Here is a 27670-nt window from a genome sequence, read left to right as displayed (position 1 = left end):
CTATACTCTTTAAAGTTGGTATTGTCAAAAACTTTGGTCTTTAAAGTCGATTCCCTAGACTTACTAATATATGTTTATGTTTTTATTTTATTTAGTTTTTATATGTTTGATTTTTAGAAAAACAAAACAAAATTACGATAAAGAAATAAAAATGAAACTCACTCCATAGAGAAGTACTACTCAATCCACGAGAAAAAGTGCAAAGAGATAAATCATTGAGTCACATGAAACGTAGACTAAGAATCCGGCAGTTACAACCACTCACTCCTAAAGGAGGGTCCAGTTGTTTTAATGGTGCACTCCCATAACATAAGATTGGAATGGAGTACAATCAAGAATAAAATGAGTCTTTTATAGTCAGTACTCGAGACTTTATCTAATATATATGTATTAAAATGCAGTTTACCATATATCAACAATCGAAAAAAGTTGTGGGTCTTTCCACAAATAATTAACATGGAATGCACCATCAAACAGAATTAAGCACCAAGATTTCCTATGACGTAGCTTAGTGGAATGAGAGCAAAGCCTTATAGATCTAAAACCTAATCGAGCATACAGTTTCTTCTTTGTCCTCCTATGAAGGGGATGCCAAGTAAATGAACGTGAGAAAATTGATGGTTGTGGAAGATACGTAGGATGTGGATAATTTTGAGAAGGAAAAAATGAAAAAATGAAAAAGTGTCAGGTGGCTTGTCCTTGGGTGTTACTTCTTCACCAGTTGGTTTTAGATAGTTATGAAGCATAGGAGAAACGCCAAGGTCAAGTACAAACTCAATGGTTCTTTGAAAAGGTAGAGGGCGAGGAACATTCGTGATGGAAGGTGAATGAGTGACATGAGGATGTGAGGTGGGTGAATGGTGTTCAACTAGTGTTCTTAGGTCTATATCATCGAGGCCTTGAGATATGCAAGACATTCCTCAATAGGTGGGTAAGAAGAATCACATTTGGGATAGAGGGAAAAAAAATTCTTCTTCCGCCATGGCGCCAAGAGATGAATGGATGTCAATAGGAAAGAACTTCTTGGAAGAGGCGGCAAAGAAGGGTTGCAAAAAGAGTCGAAGGAAATCCTCCTTGATGTTATCCACGTCTTGGGAGTAGAAATTGTGATCCTTGTCTTCTTCCATAAGAGGGGTATCTACTAGTGTGGGGACTAAAGTGTCACCGCGACCAATGTGAGGTACAAAACTCTCAATGGACTTCACTTCCCCTTCTACCGGCAAATCTAGTTGTCCCTGTTTTTGTCTAAACATGTTAACTTCTACAAAATGATTTCCAAAAGAAAGAGTCATTGAGCCATCCCGACAATTGATTTGGGCATTGGCGGTTACAAGAAAGAAACGCCCCCTAAGATGATGGGAATGGAATCATGAGCAACTTCGTATCAAGAATAACAAAGTTAAATTTTGGATAGTAAAAATCCTGAACTTTAACGAGAATATTTTCAACTACACCTTTGGGATACTTAATAGAATGATCGGCTAACTGCAAAGTCATTTTGGTTGGTTGAAGTTTTGTTAGACCTAGTTGTTTATATAAATAAAAGGGAGTAAGTTAACACTCGCCCCGTGTCTAATAAAGCAGTTGTTATGAAGGTATCACCTAAGGTGCATTATACTGATGGGGCGACCGAGTGGTCCTTATACTTAACAATTCCATTATGTTCGGATAAAGAAGGATATTGTTGGAGTTAAGAATGCTTCATGGGGTATGTTGGTTTTCATCTTCTTGGTGCACTACTCTTTTAGAAACTTAGCGTGTCCAGGTAGACTTTTTATAGCTTCTAGAAAAGGTAGGTTTATAGTCAAATTTTTAAACACTTCCCTAATCTCATCAAAATTCTCGTCCTTTTTAAACACAACTAGTCTTTGGGGATATGGTGTTTTATCGCTATTTTTAGCAGAAGGGATAAAAGTATTATTAGTCTTTGCTTTATCTCTAGCCGTTTTCCATCTAGGTGTCCATATTGGAACCTCTACAGGTGTAGGGTCTTCACTTTCTATTATTGGGTCTTGTAATGTTTTCCCTTTTGGTTGTGGTTTAAAGCAGTTTCTACAGGTTGTAGGGTCTTGAGTTTCTATTATAGTATTTGGTATGGTATCATTTTTAGTTTGCGGGTAATCTTTAGGCATAGTCACTTGATTATCAACTACTACGAGCCTGAGCGAAGGGTAGTGGATGACACATGGGGTCCCCTTGGTTTATATTACCATTACGTAAAAATCGTTTATTTCAAAGGTGGTGTTTGTTGACTTAGGATTAGTTAACCGCTTGACTTGGAAACACGCCGGTTTGGTTATTATTTTGGTTTAAGACATGTCAATAACCTTTTGGCACAAAGACGCATCATTTGCATCGTTTGTTTTCATCATATTAGAGTTTTGATCATGTTGATCTTTCATCAAGTTGGAGTTTTGTTGCATAATTTGATTTTGTTTCTCCAACAAGGTCACTACTACTTTTAATGCGTAGATGGTTGTATTGGAATTAAAGCTTGTTGAGCATTCATGTCTTGATGTTGATAGTTCTGGGTTATGGGTACTAAACCTCTATTCTGGTCACCTAAGTTCCCTTGTCCTTGATGTTGAGTTAACTGGTTGAAGTGTGATGGTTGTGGTAGTGTTTGTGCATAGACAAGAGGACAATAGAAGTCGGAATGCTCAAGACTACAACAAACATTACAACGAGTAGAGTTAATGTTCATGACTGGAGTAGGTTGTTGTTGAATAGAGATGGCATCTACCTTTTAGTGAGGGCATCGATAAGAGTTTTAAGCTTCGGGATCATATTTAACCTCAAGAGAAGAAGGAGAGGAGCCGGGAGGAATCGTTACCTCCCCAATTGTTATTCTTCTTAGATTGATCTTCTAAGAATTTATAAGCCTCCGAGGCTCCTTTACTAAGAAAAACTACCCCGGTCATGATATCTAGAACCTCCTTATGATAATGTGAAAGCCCCCTTGAAGAAAGCACGAACAAAGCGTGTCTTTCACAAGATTATGATCTTGGGCATTCAATGAGAAGATTAGTGAAACGATTCCAGCCCCAAAAAAGGATTCATGAGGATTCCGGGTGAAGAAATGAATCTTGTGAAGCATTTCATCCGTCTTCGATGGTGGGTAAAACTGTTCCATGAACAATTGAACAAGTTGAGCCCATGAGTCCCACAGAGTTTGGCGTTTGGGCAGTTTACCAAGACGCCTTATCGGCTAAGGTGAAAGGGAATACCCCAGTTTAATTTGTTCCGCACCAACCGTGGGATGGTGGAATATTGTTAGGACTTTTTCAATCCTACGATGCGGCCGATAAGGTAACAAATTAAAAATATTTGGGGGATTCGAATCCCTAATCGGTCCGCTAGAACGATGCAAGATTTGGGGCTATCGCCGAGGCTTTGTAGTAGAAGTCGAGAGAGGAGTCTCTCTTTCTTCACCATTATATCAGGTGGTGTGTGTGAAATTCTTAGATAGCGTGTGGTATTTATGTCTACGAAAAACAAGCCCCGATTATACTAGAATTAAAACTCCTCGACAAAAGAAACGAGGAGTGGAAGAAAGGAATACGACAAGGCCCTTGCTTCGCTTATGAATGCGCGCCTTGTTTACGCGTGTTCAGGGTGTATATAACAAGTTAGAACACTGAAAAACTTGAAAAATCAAAGTTGAATCAAACCTGTGGAAATCCGGCAAAATTCAAATTTCGTGGCGCCTGGTGCGCTTCACTTGAAGCAGTGCTTCGGTGCAAATTCGAAGTTCAGTGTTTTTGGTCGCGCTTCGGTATGGGCGCTGTCGTGCTTTCGGTGTAAACTTTGAGTTACAGTGTTTGGAGCTGGTCGGCGCTTCGGCTTCCAATAACTTTTAGCGCAAGTCGCTCCGTTTTTTTTTTTTTTTTCGAGGAAGTTTAATGCTTCACCGCAGTTGTTTTTTCTCGTGAATCCGCAGCCCTATGCCTAAAAAAAGTGAAGCGTTCAAAATTCAAGAAATAAGAATGAAAAATTAAAAGGGTGGGTGGGTAGAGAATGGGGATTGCCCCTTGATTCAAGCAATTGAATTCTTGTCTTGAACGAGATTAAGATGGCGCGCCCATTTGATATCCGTAAAAATAATAGAATCCTAAATATTAATGCTAACAACACTAATACGTAATCCTATTGTTCTTACGTTTAAATCAATTCTTCTTACTCTCAAAACATAATCAAGCAATATAATGAGTAAGGATTCGTTCCACTCTTAACTGTCTAGACTTAAATTGAATTCAACTAATCAAACCCAAAAGGAACAATGGTGAGAGTAATGATTTGATGTGAAATTTCTATACTACCATTCCCAACACAAGAATAATAATAAGAACATGTCATTATGGAATAAGTAATTAACTTTATAAATCTAATAAAACATTAAGAACAAGATATGATTGAATGAATAACAACTATTTTATTTATCTAATGAATGATATTCAATGATTTAAATAACTAATCTAAAACAAAGAATGAAACTAATTAATGGAATGAAAACTAAGTAATTAACTAATCTAGATCTATCTTTTTCTAACCCTAAACTCCATTAACATTAGCTTCCTAACCTAACTACCTCCCTTAACAAAGAGTCAAGCTTTTGTTTTTATACTTTCAGATCCAAAAATCGTGCATGGGCTTGGAGCTATGTTTTGGGCTGGAAAATTGGGCCCAAAACCCAATTTCTTTAGTCCAAAATGGGCTATTCAGCTGCAGTTGGCTTCGACAAATGTTTCGTCCACTTCTGCTCTTCTGATTGGGCCAAAGCTTGGACCATTGGAAAGCTCTTTCTGAGCCGGTCGTTTTGACATAAGATACTCCCAATTCTGAGGTCTGAGTTCAAAGATACGGCCTTCGGAAGTTCTGCTGACTTGTGTAGTGTTTCTGCCCGTGTTGACTTTTCAGCTTTTGACCGGGCTTTACAAAGGCTTTGTCTCCTTGAATCTTAGCCTTTATTCACAGAACTCCTTAGCAACCAACCATTGCTCCTTTATCTCATCAAAGTTGCACCTTTCTGCACATAATTGACTTTGAAGCCTGAAACGCATAAAAACACGTAATCAGTATTAACTCTTAATTATTACTCACATAATTGGTCTAAAAGTATGATTGTTACAGGGTTAAAACTACAGTTTTGGGCTCTTATCAGCTCCAAAACACGAACACCTCTAAATTTACACCGTGTCTATGTCGGATGTGGCTTGGACACTTGTCAAATGTGGCACGTGCGTATCCTACATGCTAGGGTAGTTTGGACACGGTTTGGATGTGGTTTGGACACAGAATGTACACGGACATGCACTACTAAAAAAAAGACATATTATGACGTCTGGTTTTTATCGATCTATCTTGACGGTTTTCAATAAAATTGTCAAAATAGGTGTCTTAGTGATATTTTTATGATAGTTGTTGCAACATTATGTCCCATATGACATAAGTGTCAAGAAAATATAATAATTTATGACGGCTGTCTCAACATTATGATGTGAAATTATGATAATTTTAAGACGGGTGTGGCTAATTCTTAACCTGATTAAGACATGCATCAATAATAAGTATGACAGGCTTGGTAAAAGTGTTAACACATTTTCTCTAAACCGTCAAGGGCACTGGGTTTTACGTTTTGTACGATTAAAGTTTTATTTCAGAGAAGCGTCAAGACTCAAGAGAAAAGAAAAGGCAACGAAATATATCGAGTAGAAATTGTTAAGTTCTGATAAATTCCTCTCTCTCTTCTTCAACCCATATTAGGTCGTATCGCTTTGTCTGTTATGTGCTAAACTTGAAAATTAGGAAAGGGCGTGCGCTAAGTCCATCGACACAATCGCACTCCTCCATCTTCGCAGGTATGTTCATTCGCTCTCTACTTAGCTTCCAAGCAAAAATTGAATATTTCTTCGGGCCATGGAGAAAAAGGTCTCCTTTCTCCCAAATTTCTTATCCGTTCAAGATCTTCGTGATTTTCGCTCCGTAAAGAGGTCTTAGAACTAGCGCCTTGGATCGATCATGGTATGCATCTCTATCTCAATTTCCTTAAACATATTACTGCTTCAATTCATTTTTCGAGGTTATTGGGGTGGCATCTTGTGTTTTGATTTGTGTTATCATTATTTGATTTCTTTGATCAGATGAATAGTTTTATGACCGTTTCATCTGAATCAAATGAAGAAATGAGAATGCGGCCTCCTCCTCTACCGTTTGATAGTTTAATAGATGAAGGGTTCTGGCATAGATTCTCATCACTCAAACTTGATACTTTAGGTATCGACCAGTCCCCCATCAACTTCACTGGTAAATTCATTCTCTCTTTTATAAATTGTGATTATCTTAAATGATATCGAAACTTTGTTTGATGGGTTTCGTCATGTTAGGGCTAGCTTTTTGGAAACAAAGTTATTTTTTGTTCCCTATGAGAGTAATCATCACCAGTTGGGTTTGAATGCTCGGTCTATATGAATGGAGTAAAGTTTATGCGTACTTTTCCTTGCAGGATCTCTACGAGTTAAAGATATAAATTTGTTAAGAAGGGAATGCTTTGATTGGAAGTAGCTTTAAATCTTGGTGAGAAACATCCCTCTCCTATATTCCAAATGCTGAAATGCATAGCTAATTTTAACATTGCCACATATCTACCAACACAACCAGGAAACGAGATCATTGCGTGCCTGCGTCGCAGTGAGATATAAATATAAATTTTCTGCTGCTATAGTCTGAGTAACAAGTGTCGAGATAATGAATCTCAGAGGCATCAATGACGGAATGACCTTATACTTGGATCTCCAACTCTAATGTTTTGGTAACATGGGTTATTTCATGTTATTTTAAACAACCGACACCGGTTTTATAACAATTATCACAAGACTGAATGTAATGTCAGTAACCAAGTATCAAATGGGTTATTTCATAGTTTAAGTTATGTTGGAAAGTTTAAACAGCCGGGGAGTGGAAGAGTTTGGGATAGACTGGAGCTCGAGTGGGAAAAGTTCACACTAAGATAAACTAATCAGTAAGGTTTTACCCTATACACGAGGGTTTTTAGCCTATACATGTCAAAATCATCCCCACAATTCTAAGTTTCCCAAGTTTTTGCATGTCAAGTTTTTCTTCTTACTATATTCAGTTCCATGTATCAGATCGATGGAGATAAATTAGTTCAAGATCTTTGACTCTGGACAATGCAATCTATAGGGAGATGAGCATTACCTTGCTTCTTGAATTTATTCTAGAATGTGTGTTTTTTGTTATGAGGGTTGTTTTTTGTTTTAATATGTGCACTTTCTTTTTGAACAGGTTTTTATGCACCTTGCTCACACGCCCTCAATTCAAATCATTTGACACTACTAGCTAAATCTTTGCCACTTGAGTTGGGTGAACAATTAGTAGAAGCACCAATAGTTCGCGACTGTGTTGCATGGGTACGGGACGGAGTGTCTGGTTTGGACACGGGTACGACGATTTGGACATGGCGAAATCTGAGAATTAGGGTCTGTTTTGCTTGTGTCCGGGTGTCCGTACTTGTGTCCGCAAGACACGGGTACGCGATACAGAGGAAATTAGGGCGTACCCATGCAACAAAGGTTCGCGATACAATAGAAATCGATGTCTTGTCCCAAGTGTCCTTTACAGTACAAATACATTGGAGAGTTTTCATGTCCTTCATAAACAGAGTTTGTTAGTTGAAGGCAGAAGCAAATAAGGTATTTCCAAGTTTCCTTGTAACCTAAAATAATGGTGATTGTTTGGTGAGCATATTGGTTTTTTCTTCAAAAAAGCGGGCATCTTATTAATTTAAGGTTACTTGTTGTAATTTTTTTCTTTTGCGGTTTTCAGCAATATCTCTATGAGCAATGTTCTTTCACTATGGTAGTTATGAATAGAGAGTTGTATCTGCTGCCTTTTTTCATTGAGAATTTTTTTATACGTTTGAGTAATTACACTTACTAGAGACCTATATTTGAGAACAAGTCTTAATGTACTAGGTTTCCTAGCAGTTAGGTCCTTGGTGATTTAGGGTACAACATGGTTGCCAATAACTTGGGATTTTTTTTTTTTGCATGATAGGCTTATTTTATTTATTTATTATCGAATTTGATTTTTTGCAAGTGAAGTTTGGACAAGGTTCGATGATTGAAAGTCAAACAATGTAAACCGTTCTTGTTGAGACATATTTTGGGGATATTTTTGGATAAATGTATGTAAATTTTTGAAATGATTGAATGTAATAGATTTTCTTTTGTGAATAGATCACAAACTGGATAGGATGTTATATTCGTGACCATGTTAAGTTTCAATGGAGTTTGATTGTATACATTCTAAATGATTCATGCAATTTTCATGGTATAAATTTTTTTTTTTTTTTCAGAAAATGTATTTCTCTATGACGGTTTTGCTAAAACTATCACAAATTGAACAAGATTCTTGACAGTTTTTACTGAAAATTATAACAGTTGTACTAAAATTAATGACAGTTATCATGCAACAATCAATATTTTTATGCCTTTTATGATGGTTTTTAGTACTATTTTTGACATAAAATCTTTAAAGTATATAACGGTTTTACAAAAAATGTCATAAATTTAATGACGGTTTTTGTAAACTTTTATGACGGGCTCTATAATGACAGTTGTTTCTTCAACGAAGAAATGTCATTAAACCTATTTTATGACGGCTTTTAGCTGTCATTATAAGTATTTTTTTTAGTAGTGATGACTTATGTAGTTATCTGAGATGTCTTTATGACTCTTTTTGTTGTAAATATGTTTATGAACCTTTAATTATTACGATGACTTAAAATCTATTGTTACATCAATATAAAATATTTTTTAAATACTTTTTAACTAGTATATGCCTTGTGCCTAAAAGGCACCACTACTAAAAAAAGGGCTTATAAGCTCAGCTAAAAGGTGAGATGTTAGAGTTTTTATCTCGGTTTTCTAGGAAAAAACAACCGAGGTAAAATCCACTAAGGTAATAGAGTTCTACAAAACCGAGATAATAAGCTACTAAATTATCCTTTAAGTCCGACATCTTATCTAAATATATTATCTCGGTTTTCTAAATAAAACCGATATTATATAGAATAAAACCGAGATAAATTGTTGATTGAACCAATTAGTATAGAAGAAAACTGAGATGTTTTTTTATTGAAACCGAGATAATATCAAAAAAATAACCGTGATAAATTCTTTTTGGAAAAGGAGATTGTTGGACAACCTTTTATCTCACCCTTTGTCATTTTTGTTGGTATTGCTTATAACAATTAACCGTAAAATAAAAACCCATCCCAAACCACCACATTCCCTTTCATATTCATAAACATCAACACCAATTAACAAAAGCAACCCAACATAAATAAATTCTTTTGAAGAACTTATTTCATTAAGATAAGAAAGAACAATGTCTAACATGAACGTAACTTTCAAAAAGTACTAGTGATCACCAATTATTTATAGAAACTCAAATATTATATCAATTACTATTCTTGAACTATAATAAGACATTTTTAACCTTTCTCTATATATATGTGAAAGGAGACATATGGTTCCTGCTGAATTTCCTACTCAAAAAATTTGAGAATCCACAACTCCCAAGGTATATATTCACGCCGGTCATCACCGTGAAAAGTTATAGGCTCCAAGACTCTCTTCATCAACTTTAGTAAGTGGAGATTTAATATCCAAAATGGTCCCGATCCATAAGAGAAACATCATTTCTAACAAACTCATCCCCGTACTTAACTTTCAAAGAATGACCAATGTTTATGCTCAATCCAGTTCCATCATTGTACAACAGACTTATGCTAGAGGAGTCTTCGGTCAATCTTTCCTTTGAAAATATATCTGACAGGAAATCCCGAGGGAATCGGTCATTGATGTCAATAAGAATATCTCCACGCTTGGCAACCGAGGACTCAACTTGAGGTGCATCTTTAGTGGAGGCCCCTGCCTGAACAGAATTATTTGATTGCTCAAGAATCATTACTATATGTGTGTCACTGGAAGCTATATATCTCACCCCAATGAAGCTCTGGTAGGATAGATGTAGGGTCCTCACATTGCTTAGAAGTTACTTCTAAGCAATAGAACCACACAATAAGAGAGAATATAAACAAAAGAAGAATGGCAAAAAAAAATGAAGGGTTGAACAAGTATAAAAATGTTGCAATAGTGACCTTACCAGAAACTTTGGCAAACTGTGTCCCGTTACATTTTACGAATCTCCATCTTTCTTAAACCAATCGACCTAAGAGCTTAAAAATGTTGTTAATAAATAGACGCTTTTGTGCATTTAAAATAATATAATAGAGATAGGAATTGCATAAATAACATTTGTCTTCACGTGAGCGATGAGGCACCATTGACTCTGACTTTGACTTTAAGTCATAGTTCAAAGTCAACAATATAGTTCACTAATTGCAATTCATGATGATTTAATTGTCAACACTTTATATAAGAGCCCCGATCAGATTTGGAGAAAAAGATGAGAGCTGATCGGACATTCAAATTTTACTTGTTGGTGGTTGCCATACACTAGATAAGTCCCATATGCTCGCGGGACGTGTTGGAGTCCGGAAGTGGGTTGCAAAGATACCCATATCCTTCAGAAATCTGACTTCCATAATATGTTCCACTCCACTCGATTTCCACGATTCACCCTCAACCGGCAAAAACAAACATAAAAGAATCATCACAAAACTCGATAATGAGTGAAGATCATAAACAGTGAAGAAAAACAGCTTTGTAACCATTTTGTCAGTTTCATTTTATTTTCCTTCTCTCTCTTTGTAAACAAGAAAATCACCTAATCTGGGGAACCTTCTCCAAGTATCAGTCGCAAATGCCATGCTTAGTTGACCTTCATCACCATGCTAAAACAATACATAACAATTACTATAAGTTAAAAACTGAGAAATATACGGAAATAAACCAATCACTTGATGACTACAGGATGAGATGACCTTTTTAAAACACCTACAGGCTCTATACTGGATACAATTAGTTAATAACAGTGCATACAAGTGAGACTTGCCTGAGAAACATGTTCCAGATAAATCCTAGTTTTGGGACAAAACCGCCATCATCCCAATAAAAAGAGAGCTCGAAAACCCTTGCAAAGATTTGAAGGATGTAATTTTGAACCTAACAAGTTGAAAAAAAAAAAAAAAAAAACCTTATTTAAGAGAGAGTCTTGAGTATCAACAAGCAATCATAATTCAAATAGTGTACCAGTTCAACTTCATTTGTTCTCAATGTGGAGATTGGTCCCAAATGGAAGTCCCTTGGAATATAAATTATGGAGTCTATATATTAGACTTACAGGAACTTCATCCTTTTTCCCACCTGGGGAACAAAAAATACAACTGATTACTAGTATTTCCACACTCAATAACATCAACTATAATAATAATAGTAATAATAATAAATAGACGACATTCATAGTCCTAATTTCAGGTAGGAATGTGGGATCCCATATATAGACATGAGAATTTGGACCTGGCTATATCACACTCACTTCATTTATATATGAATTGCATTATTATATCAGTTAATGACATTAGCCATCAATAACCAATGATTATTTAGAGCCTAAAATATCATCGAAGTTTTGCAGATCAAGTCCAACAAAACTCGACAACCATAAGCTTTTCTAGCACATCCAAAATTAGTGAACTACTATTTTGAGAGTGGTCCGACGCTTTGTGAAGATCATAAGAATGGTAAGGAATGTTACCTCAATACCTCATTACCTCCCGTACATTCAAAATGTAAGACAACCCATTGGGCTAGCCAAAAACTTTTGAATTTTGCCCCAACCAGTGTTAAAGTTGAAATCCAATACTCAATATAAGCCCATGAAAATTCAAGTAGGTTTGAACTTGAAAGTTGAACAGTTTATGCGTAACATGTCAAAAGTGCATTAATCAGACTCAATGTAGCACAACTCACGAGGAAGCTTCGAACTTTCAAGAGCTCAAAACACTTTGTAAAAAATTTCAAACCAAATTGTTGATGCTGATATGAAAAACGTCTCACCACCCCCCTCATCCTTCAAAGGAACCATTTCACATCCAAAAGTGAACAATTCTAAATTTCCAACAGAACCACCGATATCCGACACAGCTATGAATAATGTTCAAAACCTTCACCATCTAACTATCCCCAAATGATCCCAATACCACCATTCAACGGTGGTCACCTTAAAAGGAATATCACTTCTACCCATTCAACTCTTTCCAGCCTCTACTAAATCATTCCCCATAATTTCTATTTTAGTGTTCCCTCTCTTATCCAAACCAACCAACTAAAAAAACCAAATGACAATACTACATTAAAAATTAATTGGCAATAAAATATAATGTCCAAGGAATGACAACAAGATCAAGAATTTAAGGCATTAAAATTAGAATGTCATGAATCAGAGATGAATTGTGTTGTTTTTTATCCACAACTTGAACCTTGCCCTTGGGGATATGAAGGTTTTCTTAAATTGCTCCCCGCTATGTTAAGTATATCACACTGTGGTAAATACAAGGTCCAAACAGACACATTACAAAATAATATACAACTTAACAAGTTGATGTAAAATACCTTGTAATCTAAATTTCTCGGCCAAGTTCGGTTGACTTGATTGGTTGACATCCCCGATCTTTCAAATTTCGATAAGGTCAAATCTATGTCAACCAAGGCATCTCAAAGAAAAGATGGAGAAAGAAATGGACAAAATTGAGAGCAAACATATACAAATAACTCTCTCTCTCCGCTAGTTTCCGGATTCACTCCCCACTGCATTAAAAGATTCTAGTAGTAAGTCGTGACAAAGATATGACAACAAAATAAGTCCCAATTCCCAACAAGATATCGACCCAAATCAAGACTTGCAATGTACTTTCATGAGTAGCATACACAATACAGATATGATAAGCCAAAAGAAAAGTAGTGTACCTTGATAAGAGCAAAGATATCTAGAGTTGAATGAGCTAGGTGGTTTTTAGGGTCGGGTCATCACCAAACCCGATAATTTTATCCAAGATAATCACGGCCGCAATACACATAAGTACCTTCATAAGATATGGTCCCCGATCAACATAGTATACGTTTCTTGATTTTTATCAGATCAATCAAGAGAGCTAGAAGAAGATAATTGAGTCCAGTTGATATCACGGTACCGATTAAAATCTGATGATTCTAATTTGGTCTATGTTTCGAAATACTCAAAGCTTCTCGATTTGATCTATGATTCCGATTTGTATTCCTTGCTTGGAAGACAATGCTACAAGACTAATTCCTTTTATTTATCCAAAGTGCATAGGAAGCTAATCTTTGATACAATTACATAAATTCTAGATTTAAAGAAGCAATTACCACCTTGGAAGGCGTTTCTTGCATAAATCCCACAACAACAGAAAGCTTTCGTTTCGCAAATATGGTCGAGTTCTCAAGAATACGAGAGCCATCTTTGGCGTAAGACTTGTCCGAAGTCATCCGTGGTGTGCTTAAAAAGGATTTGGTCGATGAAACCATCAATGGATGGGAAGATTGTGCAATACTGCATATCGGAGGTGGTATTAGACATTGAACGCTCGATATTCAAGAATAATTAATTAATCATTGACATCTTGGGATATTTGAGGTTTCCCAAGCTTGGGATATTATTTGAGGTTTCACATCTAAATATCCCCAAATGGATTTCAAATGTCTGAGTGGAAAGGTAAAATAAAAGTCCATGAGTGGGTATTTAAAAGGGACAACAAGAGAGCAAGCAAAATAATCAATTGTTAGACATCAGATCCAGTTCAATTATGATGTTCATTGAAGGCTGATAAAACTTCACCTTCAATCATTTAAATTGATAAAGTTTGAAAGAAGAGGTAAATGACACAATAAAAAAAAAGAAAATACATGAACACAAAACCTTACTTTGTCGGTCAAATCGGCACCATGGCCTCTCCAGTATCTTTGAATGAGATCATTAAAATGGCGTTGAACGATTTTAGGCTAGAAAGAAAAGATTACTGCGATATCATTATAGAAGCTAAGCGTGTTGGAAATACTACAACATTCATATAACAAAAAAAAAATAGTCACATACTATTTATTCATGATTGACGATTTTGATCCGTGGTTTGTAGCTCAAATCCACGATTTGCTCCCAAAGAAGTGGAATTGATCCTCGAACCTCGAAACACATATTCTCAAGATTATGAAGAGAGGAACTAATCTATCCAGGAAAAAAGACAATGGAAATCTAGTATATCTTCTGTTGCAAATGACCAAGATATGTAAAGAAAGTTTGGAGCAATTTCTCATGTGTGAGGCATGGACAGCTTTATCCCAAAAAAAAAAAATTTCAAGTCACCAATGCTTTAAGGTGGAACTGTTAGATAGTATACATGTAGTTACCGGGAACCATTTCCCAATCAACTAGCGGTTTCCTAGGAAACCCCCTCCGGTTTCCCAGAAGATCTCATATCGCAAATAGTTAGGAAACGTATTTCCCTAACCTAGGGAGCTAACAGAAAGCTTATACTTCATTAAAATATAAAGATTGCAAGAATTTACACTGTGTGCAAATAACAGTAGAGTTTGCAAGAGGTACAAAAAAAGTACCTGCAAAAATGAATACCTAAAACCTTCAATCTCCAACAATTGCTCTGTCTCAATAAAGTTAGCAGTGTCCCCTTCAAGGTTAGCTCCTCATCTCCACATTCTTGTTCCTAAAATTCCGCTAACTATGTCAAGATTAACTAAGTTTAGGAGTGCTTCTATATAGCCATAAGACTTTAATGTATATCAACAGGTTTCACTCCTTGTACCTAAACGCCTTGTGCACCTCCTCGAGATTAAAGTAATTTTAGCGGGAGTTCTTTAAGATTTATCCAGCGGTCTGAAAACCTAAGACTTCGGTTAAGTGAAACAACTCTTTTCGTGTGGGGATAGCTCCACCGGGTTTTGACTGCAATCTTAAAGACCAACATTTATAGCAACTACTGAATACAAAAGTGGAAAACAAAATACTTGGAATCATAACCAGTAATACTCTTTAGGATACTTCCTTGTACTAGAGGAATGATGAATGCATCAAAGTTGCAAAAAAAAAAAGAAAAGTACTTTTTTAGTCCTATATAAGAATAATTGCATTCTTAGCTCACCCATATGAGAATAATTTATAACTTTATACTAAAAATATGTATAACCTTACACTCGATTAGCTCTTCCAACAAACTCCTGTTCCAAACAAATCGAGGATCAGCCTGGTATGATACCAAACGTTAGCTCCTCAAGCAAATCAATAAATGGTGAATTTATCATGTCAGAAGTGAGCACGGATTGTCGGGTTGAATGAAAGAAATTGTGACCGACTATGAGACTGTTGCAATAGACTATACCAACAGACCTGTTTCCAAAGTTATAACAACCCCAATTTTTAAACAACATAAATTAAATTATTTGATTGAAAATAACTATTATATTATGAAGTCTAGCTTATTCTAGAATTTGTTTAGCTATTGTTGATTTTCAAAAAAAAAAAAAAAGTTAATGTTTTTACTTGAATTGTTTGTTAGAACTTATGTGGGTATTTTATAATCATTTTGGGCATGAAAACATTGTTAAAATGTACCCATTCATATAGGTATGGACCTTGGGTGTTTTTAGACCCATTGGAGGCCCATAGGTTACCTTTAAACGGACTTAAAACATGGAATAAAGAAGAGCTGCGAATTTTCTCTGTAAAAAGATGATTATTCAAAATCAAAACCCTAGCCTCCAATAAAAAGAAGGGGAAGAGGAAGAAAAGAGAAAAAGGGGACGCAAAGTATTGGGCTCACCGCACTATTGATATTCATAGTTGTTTACATCTTGTAGACTTAATAAGGTGAGTTATATTTATTTCTTTTATTGTTTCCATAGAAATAGGATATGTTGTTTGTTATGTGTGATCATATGGATTGTATATTGGGAGGATAAAGCCATTAATAAATTGTATAGAGTTTTGTGAAGAAGATGAACAGTTAACAGTAAACACCATTCTAGAAAAGTTGTCTGCGCAGTATTTTAATTCTGTTCTGATGGAGATCTTTCCGCACACAGATGTCTCTCAAATTTAATCCATAGTTTCCTGACACATTGTAGTCTGACATATTAAAATTTTAGACAGATCCAACGGTTGGATTTCTGTCGAGGCGCGCATAAGCGTGACACGTCGTAGTGTTTCTACACCAGAAAAACTGCAGTGTGCAGTCTTTTGTTTCTGCTTAGATGGCGTCGTTTCCATACTCGGATTTGTATGAAATTTAATCCATAGTTTCCTGACACATTGTAGTCTGACATATTAACATTTTAGACAGATCCAACGGTTGGATTTCTGTCGAGGTGCGCATAAGCATGACAGGTCCTAGTGTTTCTACACCAGAAAAACTGCAGTGTGCAGTCTTTTGTTTCTTCTTAGATGGTGACCTTTCCGTACTCGGATTTGTATGAAATTTAATCTATAGTTTCCTGACACATTTTAGTCTTCCATATTAGATTTTTAGATTTATCCAATGGCTTGATATCTGTCGACGCTTCCATTAGTGGGACTAGTCGTAGTAGAAACTACACCAGAAAACTGATGGGTGCAGTCCTTTGTTTCTGTTTAGATGGAGGTCAACCTATTATCGGATTGACCTCAAATTTAATTCATAGATTCTTGATATCTAGTTAAATGACATATACAAATTTTAGGCAGATCCAATGGTGGGTTGTCTGTCAAGGCACGGATTAACAAGGTTGTTAGAATTAGCTCAAGTTTAAAATAGATATAGTTGGGTGGTTACATGATGGCATTAGATGGTCAGTGGTTATTATACTTTCGATATATTCTTACTATCGTGAAAATATTGGTATGGAATGAAAATATATCTATATGTTTTATTTTATCGTGATTATTAAAATATTTGGAGAATTGGTTAAGAGCTACGTAAGGCTTGATTCTAATCTTAAAAGATTGGATACGTACACTACAACAAAAGGGGTCTGTTGCAACGCACTCTTTTGCCACGCCTAAAATTTGCTGCAACAAATCATCTTTTACAACACCGTGTGGCGTTGCTAAAGGTCATCCGTCTTAATAGAATTTTCATTTTGGGAAATACCTAGAGCGGCGCCTTGGCGTTGCAAAAGTGTTTGCTTAAATTTACGATAAATAAGAAAAATAATTAAATTGAAAATGTTTATTGTTGGCAACGAGTGTGGTGCTTTGCTATAGATTAAATATCTATTGCAACCCCCTTGCGCCACCTTTGGTAATTCAGAATAGACTATGTATATGACTTGTTCGGCGTTTTGGTGTTGCAATGGGCTTTGGTTTGGGCGGATGTATTCTTTTTGGTCGCAAAATTTTTTAGCGCTTACAATTTTCATGTTTCCGCTCCAAATCATAACAGAATTAGAAATACTATCAAACAAAAACACATTAAAACCCTAGATTGCCGTCTCTCTCCATCACCGAAACTTCTTTCCTCCTTCTCCAAAACTCGTTCTCTTTCTCTCCACATCTTCAAAGCTTATCTCTCCTCCACTGTTTTGAAAGATTAATCGGTAAGAACTCGTTCTCTTTCTCTCCACATCTTCAAAGCTTATCTCTCCTCCACTGTTTTGAAAGATTAATCGGTAAGATTTGGTTTTTATGAATTTGTATGAAGTCTGTGATGAGAGTATTTTTATAAGTTGGAATTACCGACTGAAATTTATGTTTATGATTATAATAAACTTGCTGTTTCTGAGACTGGAATATCCGTAAGTTTGCATAGGCAATGAACCTTTTGGCGTGGTGATCTCTTCTGCCCCCACCTCCAAGTTCATGGATTCATGGGAGTATTGTTGGAATAATTAGGAAGGGTATATTGTAGGATTTGAATTTAAAAATGCAATTTTAACTGACTAAAAGGAGCAACCATTCATCCCTGTAGCCAAGTATTCGACTTCGGTCATTGATGCATTCAAAAGTGAAACCTAGCCTGAAGGCTCTTATGTGTCATATTTTTAGTAGACCCAACTGTTTTCCACCAAAGCGAAACTTGGCATGTGCTCTTATCACGACATTATTAGTAGACCCAATTTGTTTTCAATTTGTCAATAAATATTTGTTTTATTTTTGATTATTTTATTGTAGCAGTTTTTCTGTTTATAATCCGGCTCACCCGGTCTTAAAAGCTCATCACCTAATTATACAAAAAGAATTGAAAAGCCATTGAAGCTACAACAAAATCAAAAGCTTCGTTTTTGTTCCCTGCCCTAGTTGAAATCGTTTTTTTTGTTCCCTGCCCTAGTTGAAATCGTTTTTTTTTTTTTTTCGCCTTGATTGATTGTTTTAGCTTTAAAGTGGGATTTTTGGTATTCTTTGCAGTGATTTGTGGAGCCGTAGAAACTTTCGAATTGGGGTTCTCTACGATTGGGTAAGATATATTGCTTTGCTTTTATATTTTAACATAATGCCAATGAAAACTTTTATTTTTTGCCCAACTAGCATCGACCCTTTGATTGTCAATTGTGTTTGATATGTACATGCGTTTGAAATTATCAAAACACGGTTCTTTCCAATTTTGCCCCTTCATTTTCTTTTTCTGTATACTAGAAAGTAGAAACCTTTTCTTTGCAATGGAGAGTGAGAGCGGCTTCTTCATTACTACTTGTACTACCATTGTTGTTGTTGTTTTCAACAAGATGGTTTATTCTACCATGGAAACTCTTCTTCTTGACACTGTTAGGAACTCTCTTGTTTCTCTTCTTATGATGGTATACCTTTCAATCTCTCTCTATGTTTTTTCTTGTTTAATTTTATGATTCATTGATTAAATTGTCGATTGTGTTCATATGTGATTGTTATGTAAGTGTTGAATCTGTAATGTAGTTACTTTTAACTCTTAAACAAAATTTTAGATTATATAATTTTTTACTATGTTGATGAGATCTTGTTTTCAGTGAAAGAATGAGACTAGAATTTGGCTAACGTTGTGATGCTCGTATCAAATTTTTGGTTTTGTAGATTGTTCCAACTGTATTAGGATTTTATATAATGCATGTAAGTAACGATGTAAACCTGTCTAGTTTGTGCAAAGTTGATGAAGTTTAGTGATTTGAAAGCCAACAGTTAGTAACTTTTTCTTGTCTAGTTTATACCTGCGCAGACATATATAAAAAACCAAAACCAATCACGCCACCGGATGACCTAAAGATCGCGTGGTTACGCCTTAGGAACCGGAGAGGCATATGCATCTCTTTCCTTTAGATTGTTAGGTTTCTTTCAGTGGGTTTAAAATCCACTAAGGAACGCTATTACACAGCTACTCTTTTTGCTTTAAAGCCCTCCTTCCCCTAATAAAGGCGTCATTGAAAAGGGGGTAGTCGATTTGAGAAAATCGGTTGTTGAAACCTCGGATTGGTTCTCGATCGATAAAGTTGATGATTCCAACTATGCCGGGTCCCTTTGTCGTGGGACATACACTAAGACAGTCTTTTATCTATAAGAGCTGGTGCAATCCACTTCTTTGATAGGTGTCAAAGCCAATTCGAGAGATGTGCTTTCGCCCGAGTGTTCATTAGCGGTTGGTGAAGGAGCCATGTTTTCGTAGTCTTGGTAGTTTGAAGATTCATTCTTAGCGTAGTCCGAAGCGAGCCTTACAAAACGAGCATAGATCGTCTGCTTTGTATTTGGTAAAAGCAAGGATTACGGGGGGCTTAATCAAGCAACTTTTATAGATGGATAGGATAGGAAAGAAGAACCACCGATAGCATTTTCAGTTTGCTTCTTTCCATCGAAGGGGTTGACGGATGCAGTTCTTCTTTCGTTCTTATAGCCGTGGCAAGAGAGGTTGAATTCTTAAAGCCATGGAAAGGAGCTACAACGTGGAAGCCCCTTGCAAGCTCACGGCAATGCATTTAAGAAAAAGAAACAAGAAATCTCCCGCCAAGCTCCGTATTCAATCCCTATCGAATTAGAGGAGATGCCAAGGCAAATGAATTAAAAAATGGGAAAGGAATGGCAAGAACTAAGGGAGGCAGTTAAAAGCCTTCTCTGAAGCGTAGTCGAGCCTCGCTGGCTCTCGTCTTCTTTTCCATTGTTGACATTTTCTACTTGACCTGTTTAGAAGGCGCTTTCCGATCTACGGTCCCTCGGAGCGAAGGGTTAGAAGGTAGGTAGTGCGCCCCTCGACTTCCGGCTATGTCATGCGGCTCGGCTCAAAGCGTTTAATGAAGGGAAGCTCGAAGAGCTTTCTCCGCCAGCGGCTTATGTAGTGGTCGGCCAACTAAAGCTCGCTCCTGCCGTGGAAGGACTGTAGCCTGTGGTGTGGTCCAGGAAGCAGCTAAGAGAGCTAGCAGACAATAAGCAGCTGCAAAGAGCGGTGTCGGGTTTCTGCGGATGTTCCCATCCATAGAATAAAGAGACTTGATTGAAGCACCTTGGGCAATTGCCCTGTCCTGGCTTGCATCCGTTTGATTGCTTGACTCACACCTCAAATCTCCTCTTCCAACGAGTCTTCAATTCCAGTGAGCGTAATAGATTTTACCCCTTGTATGGGATTCGTCGAGGACAGCCTTTCTCGCAAAGGGATTTCCCACTGGCAAGAAAGGCACTATCTTTGAGATGGAAGAATAAACTTTTACTCAAAATGTCTTCCATGATATCCGAAGTACTCCCCCTATTTTGGGCTATCTCCGGTTGCGCCGACCTCGCCCGCCCAAAAGTCGGCCAAGGTGAACGCATGCGGGAACTTCTATAACAAAGTGATGCCATTCGGTCGGGTTAAAGAACGCTGGTCGTCAAGCTTTCTATCGAAAAAAAGCCGTTCAGTAGTGGATAAAAGCGAGTAGTCCCCGGTCATCAGTTAGTAGTCCCCGGTCATCGGTTAGTAGGGTTAAAGAATAATCCTCTTGCTTAGCGGAGTCGAAGACTTAATGGACAATGATAGGCAGACCAAAGATTTCACATCGCAGTCTAAAGCGTTGCTGCGCGCGACCGCACGGCAGAATTCGAATCTGGCTCGGATGAGTGGATACTTCATGTATCATAATTTTTTTCTTTATAACCGAGAGTAGGATACCTATGAATGAATGCAATTCTGCTGGTCATCCTGTCTCTCGCATTTAGGAAATGCTTTCGGGGAAGGGTGCCCTCACCCAAATGGTGAGAAAGGCCCCGATCCCGCCACCCATGCTTCGGGCGGGTAGGCCTCCATGCTAAAATCTTTTAGTTTCAAAGCATAAGCCTTTACTCCACTTTTTTAGGAAAAGAGCTTTCACTACTTTTCTCTAAACTTGACTTTCACTCTTCCCGCTGGCTGAGCCAAAAAGAAAGAATGTTTCACTTTCTATACCACCAAAGATGCTTCTGCCTTGTTCGTTGCTTTTTTTAACGTCAAAGGGCATAAGACCACGAGCTTATGCTTGGCCCCGAAAAAGGCCCTTGCTTAGGAGATCCTCTCTTTCTTGTTGGTTGAGCCTGATCTACGACCACCCTCTCCTTACCGATGAAATGAATCCTTCAGACCTTGGACTCTGCGATTTTATTCTTTTGTTGGCTGCCTTTTTTTGTTGGCTGCCTGTACCGCACGGAGATGCACTTGAGATAGGGAAGTTTGTGTGTAGCTGGCTGGGATACGACATCAGTAGGGGTTTCACTGCTTAGAATAGATTTCCTTGAGTCTCTTCTCCGCCAAAAAACAGATTTAGACGTAGGAGGCCCTGCGTTTGAGATCTCATTCACAACCTTTTGGCACAAAAGATGCGAATCAATAGGATCTGTCTCTCCTCCCGATTCGATTGGAGGTGTATTTGCTTCAAATGCGTATATCTCGTCCGGGCAGGAGCAGCAGATTCTGGTAAATGATACTCTAAGATGGGAAGTCAGGCTTATGGCCCACCTTTCCATCTCCGTCTTAGTAGAGTTCCAACGTATTTTTTTTCTTCACCTACTCATTAGTTAATACTGTGATTCAAATACTAAATACACGAAAAGAACAAGAAATACCGAGGTTTTCAAAAAAAATTAAGTCCATGTGAAGGGCGTGATGGGGAGAATGCAATGTATGTATGATTTGCCGGAAGTTTCATGTTGAGTTAGTCGTCGGGGAGTTCAGAGTGCATTGAGTAGATGAAGCGAGCTAGAAATCGGGAACTTTACTAGGTTATCTAGCTTATGAAACCTCAAGAGTCAAGACACATCTCTTTTTATTTTTAATTTGAATCCTCAATACTTGTACAGTACAACTTATGAAATTGATTTTTTTGGTTAAGCAATTTATACACTCTTTCATCAGGAAAGTGACTTCACCATTAGAATGGGATTCTGCTGAAATTCAGCATGATGAGATGATCATGACCATTTCATTTAACTTCAGTTTTCTCCCTCAAAATCTTGATCCACGAACCCCAATTCCTTGTACCTTTGATCCCTTTCCTGATCCATAAAAGAAACTTGATGTCTGTAACTTCCAAAGAACTATAGTATTACCAAATACCAATCTATGAAGGTAAAATGTAACATGCAAGACTAAAGAATGTAACATGTAAGACAATTCTTACAGCGGGATCTTCAGACAGCCTTTCATGTACAATAAAATACACACAACCTTATCTCCTATCAACTAAACAAAAGCATTTCACCTCTTGAAGTTCTAGATGGGTCGAATGCTGTTTGTAAAGGTTTAGAGTGATATATCTCCTGCATTACCACCTAAGTAGGAATGGAATACAGCCACTAACTTTGACAGAGCATTGGAAACCTTTTGTATGAAATCAATTTAATCTTTAAAAATTTTCTAAACTTAGGAATTTACTTGATCTGAGTTTCAGTTAACAGTTAAGAATAGAAGATCAATCTTCGAGAGATTCACGATGACACGGAAAGCATTTAACCTATAACAAGGGTTGGTCCAGAATTCTGAAATTAGTCATGCCTTGGTTAAATAAAGGAAATCAAGTATATAAAGATCACAGGAATAGTAGCACATAACTAAAATCTTATCTTATGAACTTTTGGGACTATGCAATATGAGTTTGCAGGTGTGCATACAAGTGTTTATACTCCTAAAACATGGTAGTTTTTGTCTTTTTTTATTTTGGCTAATTTTCTTGATTCCTCGATCTTTGCATCTTAATGTAATAGAGTGACGGTAATGTAATAGAGTGTGTTTGAAAACTTGGTTCAGGTCCTCAACTTAAGCACTTGCAACAAGGAAAATAGGTTGAAGCTGTAAACTTCTTTCAGGTAGCCTTTTCATGTTCTCTAGCTTGTATATTTTTTAGATTAAAATTGAATTTTTGTCAACTTTAGTAGTTTTGAACAATAGCATATTTTTAGTAGTTTTGAACAATTGATAGCTATATTTAAGAAAGGTCTCGAAGTTTTTTTTTTGTAGTTGTAGATTAACTAAAGGCAAGGTCTGATATATTTCTCTAGTACACTACTAGAAAAAAGTCAATAGATAGCACTCAAAAACGCCTATGAAATCAATTCAATAGCATTTATGCAAACGCTATGAATCAACATGCTATCCTTTGTATAATAGCATTTGTGAATAAAACGCTATAAAATCAACAAAAATATTTAGTCATAAAATGGTACTAAGTTCCTAAAAAGTTGAGGATATTGCATCCATAGAAAGAATTGGTTTTTCTGTTCCTTTACAGCTTCTTTGACATCCTCTTTAGGAATTAGCTTCTTTGACATCCTCTTTAGGAATTGGTTTTTCTTTGACATCCTCTTTAGGATTGGTTGAATTCTATCATAAGGCTTTCTAGTCAGTGTTTCCCTTTTCAGAGCAGCTACATATTTATCATTTGTGTCCTCTTTCCTCTGCAGCTCGCCAAGGTATTCTGCTAGCCTCTCTCGATTAACTTGCCCCATCATCTAATTTACAAGCCAATAAAACAAGTGAGGCTTCAATAATATAAGCTGATAAAAATTGAAGGGGTCAAAATATTGAAAGCAAGCCTAAGGAAAACAAAACCCAAGTTATATTCCAAAATGTGTCTTCAAAGATAGGTGTCTTTGTACAGCCAAATAAATGTAATTTCTGATATGAATTGTTCAACTTAATGCACACCTATATAAATGAAACCACAACAAATAAAAAACTCGGATCTTTGCGGTGATATTATATGACTAGCACCAGTCATGGATGGGTTGATCCTACAATTGCAATGGCGTGAAGCTCACTTCGTTCGGTATTATGAAACTTCATGGTTCTTTTCCTTTTTCTTAACCAAGTAAGATGAGATTGGGCGGACTCTTACCCGCTATGTTAGATACACCATCTACTTTAAACATTCAGTAGCTTTAGCTTCTAAAATTAACGGAAGAAGAAAACATTACATCACATAGACCTTTTAAGGAAGCTTATCTTTGGTCTCTCTAAAAATGGTTTATATGATACTCATCTACACATCCGAAGACCCTTAATCCCATAAGTTAAGTTAAAGCATGCGAGAAACCTCTTATATCTTCAAAATGAAATGTTGATATTGATGAAAGGTTTACCCTTGAGCCCAAACATTCATTAAGTGAACGATTACATATTAGAGGCTTCCATCATCAAAATCAATATTCCTATTTATTCACACAGTTAAGAGGGTTTCATGTCTAGCTCCTTTCTAATTTCTAATGCAATGGAATTCATCTCTAATTGGTCTACAATACAAGAATCAATTTACATGTCACTTACAAGTTAACAATAAAACAATTTAAATCAAACTAATACCATAGACCTATAAAGAAAAATGGTTGGGTATATTTTATTGGTGTAAAGGGTGAAATTAGATAGGAAGTGACTTTTCCTAGTTGTGAGAAAGGCCAAAGAGACTTCGTCAATCATAAAATCAAATTCTAGGGGAGTACAAAAACACTATCTATCTATGCGATCACTAGAATCAAGTCTTATAAACTCAAATTGAATAATCGGGGAAAAAAAAAATGATCGTTCTAAATACCTGCCACAACATCCGCAGAACAGAAACAGTAAAGAAACTCAACATCCTAAGGAATCAGTAGCACATACTTGTTAGAAAATAGTCAGCAAACCACTTATAATCAACATACGTCATGAAGAATATAACTCTGATAACCCCAACAAAAATTAAAAGGAATGAATCAAACGAGCCAATCTAAACTTATGAAAATGTATACATACTATATCAGTTCGTCCAACCTGTATTCCATGTACTTCAGTGATAATGCAGAAGTCCAGAACAGACAAGAACGTAGAATTTGGCAAGCTTACAAAGTTTTCTCAAGACAATATCTATTCCATCTCTTACAGTCTATTAACTCTTAAGAGCACTAGCAGTTGAGTTGTTACATAAACTTCATTGGAAGTTAGCTATGATTGGAAAAAGGCTTAATAATCACATGATGCAGCAATCACCGTCCTAAACAAAAAAGACATCACATAACACCATTGAATCACATTCTCAAAAATAAAACATAATTTCTTGAATCAGCCATAGTTTAGGGATCAAGGTAACGATTCGAATGTATCTTAGGAACACTTGCTTGTTCCTAATTTAATCTTGTCGAGTCTTGTAAATTGCATTGAGATTGATTGACTCACTAATTCTTCTTGCTAATGCTATCATGGTCGTCTTCATTTGTTGCATCCATACCCGGTGGTGGGCTGTCATTACCACCGTATCATTATTTCTCTCCTCATTATTATTATTAATCTTTTCTAACCAAGTTTAACCCTAATAAATAAATTTAAGAAATAACTATCACATCATAAGAACTTAATTTCATAAAGTGGACTGTAAATGCATTGAAACTTTAGCAAATTTTGAAGCACAAAAGTATAATATTCACGGTGAAATTGTTGGTCTTTACAAAGGAAAGCCACCGAATCCAAATTGAAGAATTCTACTCAAGGTTCAAACAATGAAAATTTTCATGGCCATTAAAGCTTTTTGAACATTCGAGGCTGGTGGAGGCTTGTGGTAGCCTTTCTTTAGCGATATTACAAAACTAAGTTTCTAAACTTAAGAGAAAACTTATAATTAGTTGCATGATGTTTTGTCTCTTGAGACTTATTTGGATTAGTAGAATTTGTTTTTTTTATTTGTTTTGCAGGCTTAATGAGCACTATATACAAGCCTTTATGATATTATATACGTACATGGATTGAATGTTTGTTTCTTTTGTTTAGAGGAGTTTGTTTTACCTTGCCTAGATATGGTTTTATACTTGGATTAGTATGTTGTTTCAGTTTCATTGTATCGGTTAAAAAATGAACTAGTGCTTGGACCGTATAGTTTTTGTCTCACTACAAGAATATATAGGTCTTGCTTATTCATAACGGACTTCGCTCCTCATGATTTTGCATTGCTATTATTTTTCTTTTTTTTGAAAAATGCACACTAGTGATCACACACCGATTATAGGGTGTAAAAAAAAGCAGGACTATGTAAAAAGTATTCAATATCAATGTCATTCGAGCATCTCTGTCCATTGAGCATTAGTTGAGCAGTTCAATAAACCAAATTTAGTAAATAAAAGACATTCAATAAGACCAAAAACATAAACCTACTAATTAACGTACCAAATCTTAGGGTCATAAGTTAAGTAACTTGTCTAGTAGTAGAGCGGGAGTACAACTAGTAAAGACAATGTAATACAACCTTGAAAGTTTATTAGTTGTTGGTAGCTAATTAAAGGTAATAGCGTCTATAGGTTTTTCGTGGACGTCACTTTCTCCCTGCACAACATTGACAAAAGTGTTGTTATTTCTAACCACAAAATATCTCATTTACTAATGCAACATCATACTTAATTATACCAATAACAAAATTTTAACAATGAGATCCTTTAAAATATTTAGCATAGATAATTCGATTTTATCGAAAAATATTAATATATTAAGTTATTAACATACAATGACTACATTAGACAATTATAGTGATAAAAAGAATAAATCGAAGTAAACTTTTTGTAACCAATTTAATTTGAAAAAAAAAGTAACAACTATGCTCTTTCTCCAGAGATAAAGTACCTAAACTATCTTGAGAAGATTAGGGGTAAAGTTGAAAAGTTAAAAAGTGAGATGTCTTATATTGCAGTTTGTCTTTTCTTGAAGTGAATCTCAAAAGTACCTTTCATTAAGTGACTTTCACTTTAAGTTTAAGGGTTTGAAAGTTTATTAGTTGTTATATAAGTGAAAGTTTAAGTTCTCAGAAACAAATCTGATAAGTTGGTGTGGCATGTGTACTATTTTCGTTTGTGATGTCAAAACTGATTGTACAATTATTATCTTGTAGTAGGAAACACGGAAATGGATAAGAGTTGGATACAATTGCCAAATAGGTTTTGGCCAGCGTATAAAAAAGGAATTCGGGATTTTATTGATATTGCTCATGGTCATGTAGACAGTGCGGGCAGGACTAGGTGTCCATGCAAAGAGTGCAAAAATAGGAATTACAAGCACATCAATGAGGTAAATGATGATCTAGAGAGGTTAGGCATGGACAAGAAGTACACTCGTTGGGTGTTTCATGGAGAAGAATATGAGGAATTAAGTGATGATGATGATGACGACGATGATGATGGCAATGGTGTTCAAATGGTAAATTTTGATGGGTTAGATGACATGATTGAAGATTTACAAGCTTCAACACATGTTGATAATTTGGAGCCT

The sequence above is a fragment of the Coptis chinensis genome, chromosome 9, assembly GCF_015680905.1.
Source record: "Coptis chinensis isolate HL-2020 chromosome 9, ASM1568090v1, whole genome shotgun sequence".
In the NCBI taxonomy this organism is placed as follows: Eukaryota; Viridiplantae; Streptophyta; class Magnoliopsida; order Ranunculales; family Ranunculaceae; genus Coptis; species Coptis chinensis.
Note: the sequence above shows the minus strand (reverse complement) of the source record.